The sequence below is a fragment of the Salvia miltiorrhiza genome, chromosome 6 (assembly GCF_028751815.1).
Source record: "Salvia miltiorrhiza cultivar Shanhuang (shh) chromosome 6, IMPLAD_Smil_shh, whole genome shotgun sequence".
Classification (NCBI taxonomy): Eukaryota; Viridiplantae; Streptophyta; class Magnoliopsida; order Lamiales; family Lamiaceae; genus Salvia; species Salvia miltiorrhiza.
In genome coordinates this window covers 26,084,927-26,097,393 of record NC_080392.1, presented here as the reverse complement: position 1 = coordinate 26,097,393, position 12,467 = coordinate 26,084,927, and the positions used below count along the sequence as shown (strand labels likewise).

Below are 12,467 nucleotides of genomic sequence, written 5' to 3'. Positions count from 1 at the left end.
AGCGATCTAACATTTGATCAACAAAAGGAAGATGAAATTGATCCTTTTTGGTGACGGCATTGAGTTTCCTGTAGTCGGCGCACATCCGTCATCCCGTGGTAGGACGCGTCGATACCAACTCCATCTTGTCATTGCGCACAACCGTCATTGTAACACCCCGTACTTTTCCTTATGTTGTGAGGTAGTGTCTTAACACTATTGAGAGTACTGAGATGTCGAGATGCGAGACTACTTTTTTTTTTTATGACCAGATAAGACAGATTGTCTTTTTAATAGAGATATGAGTGGACAAACCAATGATAGAGTTAGAGTGAAGAGATTTAAGAAATGAGTTGAGTTAGAGATACTGATTGAATTGAGTTGAGATTTTATTTTATTTCCGACTACCGGGAATAGAATTACCGGATACCGAGTTATCAGAGATTTACTGTCCTATTAAGAAAATAGGAATAATGAGTTTGACATAGAGTCGAGGAAGAAAGAGTGAGAACCTTGATGAAAAGAGTCGGTCAGAGAGACGTCTAGTTTGTTTGTGTTTGCCGACTGCTTTGACGTGATATTATGTGAACTTACGTGACTAATTGATTATGTGATTTTTGTTACGTATGTCTTTATGAGCAAATTATTATATTTTTTTATTTGAGGACTTTAGCGCTTGGAATTTTGATTAAGTTTTCAAAGCAAGTGCGGTTTATTTTTACCGAGAAATCGAATGATGTCGGTTTATGGAAATTTTTCCAAGCATAATATTTTTTTTTAAATTATTTTTCCTACGAAGAGGAATATTATAATTGAGTGAGTGCACTAATAATAGTGCTATAATTATTATTTTGGTCACATGAATAATTATACTATGGTATTTTATTAATGAGTGACATTTCCATAGTTATTGTGATTTTTATTTAATCACCCTTCTCACACTTTATTTTAATTTCACTACCATATGTTATATGCCTTAAATGACTAAGTATAGAGTTTGAGAGAGTAGAGATTGAGAGTATATTATGGAGAGTGTAGAGATTAGAGAGAGATTAGAGAGAGAGAGATCATCCATTAATTGCAAATATTCTCCAAGATTTGGAAATCTCCTTTAAAGATCACAAGATCAAATTCAATCTTGCAAAGCCAAACCTCTCTCTCCCTCACTACAATTTTCGGCCATCATCTCTCTCCCTCACACACATTTTCTCCCAACACACACTCATCTTCTCCATTTATCAATTCCACCATTTTCCTCCATTGATGGAAACCTTCGAAGCTTCCTAAAATATTACCAAACACTTCAAATCACTCTAATATCCTCCATAAACCTATTCTATCCACTTATAATCAAGAAAATCCTTGAAGAAGAAGCTCCAAAGTAGAGTGAGAAAGTGAGAATTTTGGTGAGAACTTGGGTAAGTGGCCATGTTTTTTTTAAATTCTTGCTTGAAGGATGTTGTGTGAGTGTATTCTTGAAAGATGAAGCAAGAAAATCACCCCTCCCTATTTTCCATAATTTTCGAAAAAAAGGGTCTCCATCCCTTCAAAAATTTTTCTTTTTCTTTTCTTGATTTGGGGTGAAAAATGAGAGTTATGTGATGTGTATTGATGTTTGATATATGTTGTGAAATATGTGTCTTGAGATGTGAAACTTTGATGGAAGTTAGTTTACCCAAAAAGGGGAACTATAGAGTCAATGAGTTAAATGATGAATTGATGAGGTAAATGAGTCTATGAGATGTATATGATGATTATTGATGGAGTAATTTGAGTATATGATGTCAATTGGAGTTTTTGATGTGAGTTAGTTTACTAAAATTAGGGATATGTGTATACATGCCCTTATTGGTGAATTGATGGTTTTGATGTGGGATTAATTGGTTAAAAATGAAAGATCTATAAGTTGATTAAAGATTTGTGTGTGTTTGTAAAAAAAAATTTCAAAGAGTTAGTTTAGTAAAAATTAGGACTTTCTAGTCTATGTGTTATTTAAGTGGTTTTGCTTGAGATGTATGTTTTTAAGCATGATAGTAGTATTTTTGTATATTTGATTAAGTCTATTGTAGGCTAAATAAAATTTTGGCTTATTTTAGTTTGTATGAAATTTTGAGTTTTTATATGATGTGAGTTTGATGCTTTATAAAATAAGGTTTAATTGCTCTATGATCATTATGAGAACTTTATCCTTGTTTGTTGAGAGTTTTATGTTGATACATGGATTTTCTATAAAATCTAGTTTATATGATAAAAAGAGAGTAAATATGTGAATAATGAGTTATATGATGTAAATGATCATATTTGAGTATTTGAGAAATTTCGAGCATGATATTGAAAAGGAATTTGTTAGATACGTTCGTTGAAATGTTTTCTATGAGATTTGAGTTGATGATGAAAGACAAGAGTCGAGATTGTATATTACGAGTATTTTGATGTATTTGAATGTTTTTAAGTGCTTTAAGTGCTTAAAATGAGTTTTGATGAGTTTGCATGGTTTAAATGTTGAGTTGAGCATGTTTGCTTGTGTGTATGATTCGGAGTCATTTTTCACGACGCACTGACATACTGTTTTAGAGGGGTTCTTGATACCCAAACACCCTGAAAATTTTATGGTAAGTATATTTGAGAGTCTTGAGAATACCAGGAAAATTTCAAGTCATTTGGACTTCGTTTGCTATTTTTATAAAATGTAAAACTAAAACTGCTACGTTCTGCCGAATTGTTCGCTGAGTAGCCAATAGAGTCATCGTTTCCAGTAGCTTTCCTTAGCATTCTGGAACCCAAATTTTTATGGTTGAGACCTGAGTGTCTTAGCTAAGTTACCACAAAATTTCAGATCGTTTTGACAACGTTTACTATTTTTAAAAAATCAAACTTTTCGATTGCTAAAAACTGCCGAATATGGTAGACTGTAGTAAAACAGTCATATCTCCTAAAATACTTGGAGGTTTTGATCCTACTTTTTTTTAAATGAAACTAGACTCAAATAGGTTTCTTTTGGTATAAGTTACGACCCCAGGAGAGTTCTGTACAGAGTCTGGTGAGGTTTTAAAGTTGAGTCAGTGCAGAGTAAAGCTTGTTTTCGACTTGTCTATGTGTGTTTTTAATATGCTTAAGTGTTTATACTTGTTTATGTGCTTGTTTGCTATGAGTTTGAGTCGAGTTGAGAGTTAAGTCGAAAATTGGACGTGTGAATCCTTAGAAGCCGAGTATACCTAGGGATTGAGTTATAACGGGTAAATAGACGTTGAGTGAGAAGTTAAAGTAAAGAAGAGATTGGATTTGGAAATTGAGTTCTGACTAAGGTTTGTTTTATCACATGAACCTTCGATGACGATGACGATGTGATGATGACATATGAAGGCCCGAGCGAGACGAAGAAGTAAGTTGCCTGATTTCTTTCCAGAATAAGCGAAGGACTTCAGGTGGGCAATATTTTGAGTATACATATATCATACGAGCTTTCGAAACTGTTTTGATGATGTTATGAATTTATCAAATGCTTTGAGATAAATGATATTTGAGAACTGTTTGACTTGCCGATTTTTGTTGATAATGACTTGTGTGTTACCCTCTACTGAGACGAATTCGGTCCTGCCACAAGCGGGATTTTGTGCACAGAGGTGACTGTGAGCCGTCTTCGGGTCGGCCGGTCACGGTACTTGAGAGGGAGGCCTACTTCTCAGTACCTTTGATAATAACGAGTTGTAGATGTGGTGCATACATGTTGAGATCTTTGACTGCAGTCGTTTCTTTATGATATCATGATTATTAAAACTGCTTACACAGGTTAATTTACGCTAAATTTATTCCTGTGTATTGCTGAGATGGGGCAAGTTTCAAACCTATAGCTCTAAGAGCACATTTCTTGTTTTTCGGCGTTTGCTCACTGAGTATTATGTACTCATGCCCTGCATGTATTTCTAAATGTGCAGGCTAAGCGAGGAGCGAGATTGGTCTGGTGCTAGTGGGGGAAACGTTTCAATCGATGTAATTATGTTTTCGTATTGCCTTCATGTTAATAGAGTCTTGAGGATTGAGATACTTTGTTTTCTTTTGAAATCAAGCAATTTACTCACGGTTATGTGTCTTCATACATGTAATCGATTCGCCTTTTGCTGCGATACTCTGCATTTTATGATTCCTTATGAAAAATGAGCTATACCCGTTTTGTTTTTGTTCGTGAAATTCCTGATAATTAAAAAGTTATAACGACGTTGACGATTTTACCCTTGGGTTCATTTATGATGATTTTCCTTAGCATGCTTTGATGCAAGCTTCCGCTTGATGTTCGACCTATTCTTCTTATCTTTTATTCTTTTAAAAATAGTCGTATCGATACTCGTACCCCACTATCACTAGTGTCGGGAATCGGGCTGCGACAGTCATTCCTCCTTTCTTTGGCACGACATGCACTGGGCTCACCCACTCACTATCGGCGACAGGGTAAATAATCCTTTCGGCAAGTAGCTTAAGGATCTCCTTTCGCACGACCTCCATCAGAGCAGGGTTTAATCGTCGCTGGGCGTCTCGCTTGGGTGCAGCTCCCTCCTCGAGGTTGATCCTGTGCATGCATGTGGCAGGACTAATGCCACATATATCTCCTAGGCTCCATCCCAGTGCTGCTTTGTTTCTCTTCAACACCTCGAGTAGTGCTGTTTCTTGCTCTATAGTTAGAGTAGACGAGATGATGACTAGCTTCTCTTTTCCTTCTTCTAAAAATATGTGCTTGAGATTAGCAGGGAGTTCCTTCAGTTCCAGCGCTGGTCTCTTGGTTCCCATCTGTTCATCAAGGGGCAGCTCGGTATGGCCTGGCAGCACTGAGCTCGGCAGGGCTGGTTGGGCAGCTCTGAAGGGCAGAGCTAGCTTCGGCAGTTCTGGCATCGGCAGAGCTGGCTGGGCAGCGCTGAACTCTTTGGCTTCCCTAGCTAATTCCTCCATGTCGGCAGATCCAGCGCAAACTTCCACGCATTCCTGCTCCTGTAAAAATACCTTCTCAACCAAGCCATTAATAGCATCTATATATAAGCATTCATTCATAAAGTTAGCAGAAGGCATAGCCCGATTTTCATGCACCAAGAAAGACACCGACTCCCCCAACACTGTCATTTTAATAGTTCCATTTTTGACATCAATCAACGTGTTAGTGGTCGCCATAAAGGGTCTTCCTAATAGCAGAGTGTGATCTCTACCATTCTCGTGCACATCCCCAATCTCAAGTACAACAAAATCAACGGGCACTATCAAATCCCCGACTCTAACTAGGATGTCCTCTACTATACCACGGGGATACCTAACGGACCTATCAGCAAGTTGGAGGCACATGCGAGTAGATTTCAAATTACCTAACTCTAATTGTTGAAAAATAGAGTAAGACATCAAGTTAATCCCAGCCCCCAAATCTAACATACCCGTGGCTTCTTTACCATTTCCCAAACCAATATTAATCACAAAATTACCTGGATCGCGCTGCTTGGGTGGCAAAGATTGCTGCATGATTGCGTTTGCAACTTCGGAGACCAACACCTTCTCATTGTCACCGAACCTTCTTTTGTTGGATGCCAATTCCTTGAAGAACTTTACATATGCAGGCACATTTCGGATTACATCAAGAAGAGGCAAATTCACATTAACCTTGGCAAACATATTGTAGAATTCCTCAAACTGTCGGTCCTGCTTCTCATTTCTCAATCTGTTCGGAAAAGGAACCGGTGGTCGATAGGGTGAAGTAGCTTTGTGGAGCTTGACCTCTTTCGCTTTCTCTCCTTCCTTTTGATGGTCTGCCTTCTCTCCATCAATCGGGCTGGTCAGAGCGAAGCTCGGCAGCTCTGGTCTGGGCTGGGCAGAGCTCGGCAACTCTGCTCTGGTAAAGGCAGAGCTCGGCTGCTCTTCTCTGGTGAAGGTAGAGCTCGGCTGCTCGTCTCTGGTGAAGGTAGAGCTCGGTTGCTCTGCTCAGGTCTGTGCAGGAACATCCACTTTGTTATCCACCATCTTACCATTGCGAAGAACAGTGACAGCTTGAGCCTGGTGAGTTTGCATGGACAACGGCGCCAAAAATTGACTCAACCTAGAAACACCTCTAAGTTGACTTGCAATAGAACAAAGACATCCTAGTGATGGTAAGTTGACCCAGTGTCATCTCTCAAGGAAAGTCTTTAAGGGCTTTTAGTAGTATCGTAGGAAAAAGCAATAAAAGAAAGCAGTAAAGAGTTTGATTTTAAAAACTGAAACTTAAACTTAAATTAAACTTTACTTGAATTTAAACTTAACCTAGGCAAGAATTTAAGCAACTCAAATTAAACCTAACTTAAGAAATTAAATACTTGTAAATTAAAAACCAAATAATCTAGGCGTGAAACTAAAGTGCATAATTTAAATTGCATAATTAAAAAGAAAGCATAAACATGAACGAAAAACGTAAACATGATTAAACAGAAATAAATTGAATTGAAATACGAAATACCGTAAAATCCTTGAACGTGTAATTGTGTCACTCAATCACAATCCAAGAATAAACTTAAAAACTAAATTGAAACCTAACAATTAAAATCAACAACTATGAAAGCAATTAAATCCTAAGCTTCGGATGCCAACAGATCTCAAAGATGGCGTCTAAAACTAGGGCAAAGTATGATATTTACAATGAAAAGTATGGCCCTATTTATAGACTTCAAATCCCTCTTGATCACTATGGAAGTTGCCATGCAAAGTAGAATTCTAAAGGCAAAATAATCGTGCAAGATAAGGCAACTTCCAGCTGTGACGCGCGTTGCAAGTCATCTCCATTCTGGCCGAATTCGCGGCTCTCGCCAGAGAAACGGCTTCCGCTCTGGCGCACTTGTCTGCTCTGACTCTCGGTTTCTCTGGCGATTGACTTCGCTGCTCTGGCATTCGGTTCCTCTGGCTTCTTGATTTCTCTGCTCTGGCTAGTTGACTTCGCTGCTCTGGGATTCGATTTCTCTGGCTTTTCATTTCTCTGGCTTTTTGATTTCTCTGCTCTGGCCTTTTGATTTCTCTGCTCTGGGCTTTGATTTCTCTGCTCTGGAGATGTCAGCTCCGCTCCTCTGGCACTCCGCGGATTTCTCTGCCTAGTGATTTCTCTGACTAGTGATTCATCTGCTCTTATATGTTCATTTCTCTGGCGAGTGATTCCTCTGGCGAGACTTCGCTGCTCTGGATTGGTTCCGCTGCTCTGGCTCTGGAGCATTTCTCTAGCTTCCCATTTCGCTGCTCTGGCATGCGGGGCTTCGCTTCTCTGACATGCCAGAGTATGCACAAAAACGTAATTCTTAGTCCAAACTCTCCAAACTTTGCACTCTTCATCTCGAAAACCTAAATCTCCTGCAAAGCATAAAATACACCATAAAATGCACCAATTTCCAGAAGATTTATCTTAAAATATGCACATGCAAGCCCCTAAAATTAGAACAATTAGGCATAAATCACTGTTGTTCTTCGTGGGGTACGTCATTTTGACGTTGTAATCGTTTTTCACCACGAGAAAATCCGTGGTAAGATTAGAATTTCAATTGTTTTGTTTTTCGGTTGTAATCTGTAATTTGTGGAAAACGAGGCGAAGACGACGACGATCAGACTGGAATAACGGAGGACGGATTGGAGTTAAGATCCACGGAGGTAAGTTTGCGCCGGGAGGCGGCGTGCGCCGCAGGCGCGCCGGGCGGAACTTTTGCGCGTGCCCGTGCACTGCTGCGCGCGCGCCTTGGGCTGGTGAAACTTACCAGGTGTCGTGTGAGAGGCGGCACAAATCAGGGCGAGGCGGGGCGAAGCTGGGTGAGGCGGGGCGAGGTAGGACGAGGCGGGGCGAGGTAGGACGAGGCGGTGTGCAGGGGCTGCGCGCGCCGAGGGCTGCTTGCGTGCGCGTCGTGCGCTGCGCGCCTGGTCAGGCGCTGTGCGGCCGCTACTGCCGACCTGCTGCATGTGCGCGAGGACTGCCGAGGCTGCCGAGCCGAGGCTGCTGTTGCCGCGCCAAGCTGCTGCTGCTCGCGCCGGGCTGCTGCCACCGCGCCGGGGCTGCTGCTGCCGCGCTGACCCGGCTGCTGTCGAGGCAAGGAGGCGGCGGCGCCTAGGGTTCCCAAACCCTAGGTGGCGCATCTCAAACCCTAGGGGGCCCAAACCCTAATTCCCTACACGGGCTTGATGGAGATGTTCGGGCCGAGTTTTACTTTTGTTTACAAAATGTAATAGTTTAGTGTTGGGATTCCACGAATGGGTCACGAAGAACTTTATTCTTTTAATTCTGTTCTTTGCATGTCGTGGTGTTAATCCTTTATGCTCCTTGCATGCTATTTTTGTCTTTGCTTGTTAATATATGTTTATTAACTGCGCTTAGACAAGCATGCTAGGTTTATCATTTTCTTAAGCATGTTTTAGAATTCTGCGAGCATGTTTTACATGTTGCGTTCTAGATAAACATGTTTAGGATTATGTGTTGAGCATGATCAAACCTTTTGAAAGAAAAAGACTAAGCTGTATTAATAATTTTATAGATGATTAAAAATTATTTAGATTGCCACAAGCGGTCTCTAGACAAAGTGATTGGCGATGTGAGTAAACGTCCACACAGCGTGGCTTACTTCATGTTTGTTCTTTCATAAGTTTGTCAGATGAGGTTTCTATAAAAATATTTAAATCCATTAAAGTAGTGGGAGTTATGCAGTAAACGTCCACACAGCGTGGCTTACTCGTATAATTTTTCACGAGTACTTTAGAGGATGAAATTAAATAAGATAACTAAGAAATTAAATTGAATGCGGCATGGTCCGAGTGAGTATGTCAAATTCGAGAATTTAATTTCAAAGTTAAATTGTGGTTATTTCTTATTAATTTTTATTCTTAAAATTATGTAGACCTCCACATGCGGTCTCTAGACAAAGTGATTGACAATGTGAGTAAACATCCACACAGCGTGGCTTACTTCATGTTTGTTCTTTCATAAGTTTGTCAGATGAGGTTTCTATAAAAATATTTAAATCCATTAAAGTAGTGGGAGTTATGCAGTAAACGTCCACACAGCGTGGCTTACTTGAGTAATTTTCACAAGTACTTTGGAGAATGGAATTAAATAAGATAACCAAGAAAATTAAATTGAAAGCGGCATGGTCCGAGTGAGTATGTCAATTTCGAGAATTTAATTTTCAAGGTTAAAATGTGGTCATTGCTTAGATATCATATCAAGTACAATGTACAACTCCCCGAGGAGTCCCTTCTTGATGATGATATGGTCTAGTTAAGGTGCCAACTATTAATTTCCTTTGTCAAAAGGTTAAGTTGACATGGATGGAAATTAAATGACTATGTGAATAGTCTGGTTGAGGAGTTCGTGTGTAAACGTCCACACAGTGTGGCTTACTCATGGAATTCTTTGAGTGGTTGGAGGTTTCATTAATATTGTTTTATCAAAAGGTTACAATATTATTGTTACGAATTATGTGCTTTATGTTCGTTACTGTTTATTTATTCTTGCACAAAGTCTTTTAACCGGTCCACATATATAAAATGGAAACGCAGTTTTGGATTTTTTATCTTTATCACAAACTAACACAATTTTTGTGTTGCTTAGTACTCCACGTTCTTATGGTCCGAACAATAGTCAACTGATGAGAAAAAGGAATTACATAAAAGGTGGCATAAGACGAATAATGTGGCTATATGCTATATTATGAGTATAATGTCATAAACCTTGTAGCTCCAACATCAGGGCATGGACGATGCTATTAGCATCATGCTGAATCTCAAGAAAGTGTTCGGAGAGTCGGACTGAGCTGCTCATTCAAATTTGATGAGAGTAATCTTGTTATTTTTATGAGTGAGCACAGCTCAGTGCACGAGCATGTCATGCAAATTTTGACGGACTTGACTTGCTCAGTAGGAGTATCGACGGTGAGGCAAAAGTTGATATTATCCTGAACTCTCTTCCCAAGTCTTTTAATTAAGAACTTCCGCCTCAATGTTGTTATGAGCAAGAAAGATAATGCTTCCTTTGAGTTGTTGAATGCTCTAGTTACGGCTAAGGAAGTTGTGGGAAAGAGATGTGCAAGCACTTGTTATTGCCAAAGGAGAGCCATCTTCTTCGTCGAACGACAGGAAGAAGAAGGGTCCAAGGGGCAAGAAAGACAAGGGAAATAGTGGGAGTAGTGGTGTGATAAGATTGAGTATTGGAGATTTTTTCTTTCAATACTCAAGGTAAAGGGTTAAGGTACTTCACTTGCTATAGTAACTGAGACATATCATCTCATTTTCTACTCAGTTGTGAGTAGTGGATAACGAGAGAAACTGATAATGATTGTTACACCTTGCATGGCTTTTTATAAGCTGACAATGAAGGTGAGAAGTGATGAGATGATTGTCTTCGTAGGCAACGTGAATAGAGTCGCAGTTGTTGCAATTGAAGACTTGTCTTTAAGTCCTAAAGACATAGTTTAGTTTTTGAGAGTTCCTTATCATGTTCTAAAATTTTGAATAGATGGATCTTATGTCATTTTTGATAGTGGTGTTTCTATCATAAAAAATGACAAAGTTGTCTATTCTGGTATTTTGAACATCTCTCTTCATAATATAACTTGTCTACAAAATACCTTTATATTGCATTTACATCATCGAACAAAAGAAAGAGAAAAGTTAAGGCTAATCTCTCATGAGGATCTTACACATATATTGATACCCTAGAAATAGGTCACATCTATCTTAACAGGATCCAAAGGCTCGTGTCTAAATAAGTACATTGGATTCAATCCAGGTTGTACTATTTCGAACCTGCGAATCCTGTATAGAGAAAAAGATGGAGACCAGGTCATTCATGGCAAAGAGGATAAAGGGCCAATAATGTGTTAGGAATGATCTTTTATGATTCATTGTCAGTGTTTGGGATTCCAACCCAGTTTACTACACCGTGTAATCTCTATATAAAATGGTGTGGTGGAGAGAAGAAATAGGTCACTCTTGGAAAAATATGTTCGATGATGAGTTATGTATCTTTGCAATTAGTCCTAAAGAATCAGAGGTGGTTATTAGCAATGACACATGATTCTTAGAAGTGGACTATGGGAGTAATCACTAATCCAAGTCAGATAGTGTGCTTCAAGAAATTGAAGACATTAGACAGGCGATTCCATCACCCAAGCCAAGTGTGCAAGAGTTTTGTACCACAAGACACTGCACGCACTGTTGACACACATGTGCCACCACAGATCCATTGTAATGGGAGGGTTGTGGCACAACCCGATCGATTTATGTTCTTGGGAGAATCTTTGGATTCAGTCCCTGGTAGTGAATATAAGAGAATCGACCCAGATATCTACTTGGAATTAGTGGAAGACGAGAATGTAGATTCCTGGCACGCCTCAATGGAGAAATCCATTAAGAATATGGGTGTATACTAGAAAATCTTGCTACCAAAAGGCAGTAAAGCCTTAGGTTGTAAGTGAGTATACAAGATAATGACAGACCCGAATGAGCAAGGTCATAGTTTTCGAAGCTAGACTGGTGGCGAAAGGTTATGCCCAGTGTAAGGGTATAGGTTATGATATTTTCGCCAGTGCCATGCTCAGAACATTCGGATCATTTTACCCATAGCAGCTCACTTAAACCATCGAGGTCTGGCAAATGGATGTCATTTATATTACCTTGAAAAAGGTAAGGACAGCCATGTGCAACAACCTGAAGTTTACGTGAGGGAGGGAGAGAAGCATCTCGTGTCATCGGTGATGTGGTTTATCTTGCATTTTATGTAGATAATATCCTCCTAATTGGCGACAATATGGAGCTATTGTCAAGACATAAAGTAATGGTTATCCGAACAGTCTCAGATGAAAGACTAAGGAGGTACAGTATACGTCTCTGTGATCAAGGTTATGATCACTAGAAAAGGATGTTGGGCTTATCTCGAGTGTCTTACATTGATACCGTGAATGCTCGTTTTAGTATGAATACTGCCAAGAAAGGATTGCTACTTTTTAGATATGGCGTTCCTTTATCTAAAGACTATGTCTTAAGATGTCTGTTGAGGTTGAGGAAATGAAGGCAGTATTCTACGTTTCCGCAATAGATAACTTCATCTATGGATTACTATGTACGAGATCTTATATTTGCTATGCAGTTAGCATGGTTGTAAGATATCAGTATAGTCCTAGTTAAGGACACTGAACTGTGGTAAATTATATTCTCAAGTCCATGACTAGAGAATAAGGATAATTTACCAGTTAGACAGTTTAGTTCCTTTTTGGATTATACGATTTCGGATTTCCAGGCTGACCGGAACAAAGAATAATTACCTCGAGCTATGTGTTTTTCTTGGGAGGTAAAACCTTTTGTTTTGACCACTACCTCCAGGATCTAAGGGTGATTCCTAATTTGCGTGAGAGCATCACCTTCGTGAAACCTCAAGTGCAGTTGCTAACTCTAAGGAATCTAAGAACCACAAGGGGTCAAACACATGGAAAGTAAGTACCAAGTTATACTATTATTCGTAA

At 39.5% G+C, this 12,467-nt stretch overlaps 1 long non-coding RNA gene across 1 annotated transcript; it reads left to right on the top strand.

Moving 5' to 3' along the window:
• The first annotated feature begins 842 nt into the window (after positions 1 to 842).
• Positions 843 to 4,156, top strand: LOC130990967 (uncharacterized). The gene is made up of 3 exons (XR_009091003.1): positions 843 to 1,397; positions 3,343 to 3,404; positions 3,915 to 4,156. It is a non-coding gene; the product is annotated as an uncharacterized LOC130990967 (long non-coding RNA).
• Positions 4,157 to 12,467: the final 8,311 nt, after the last annotated feature.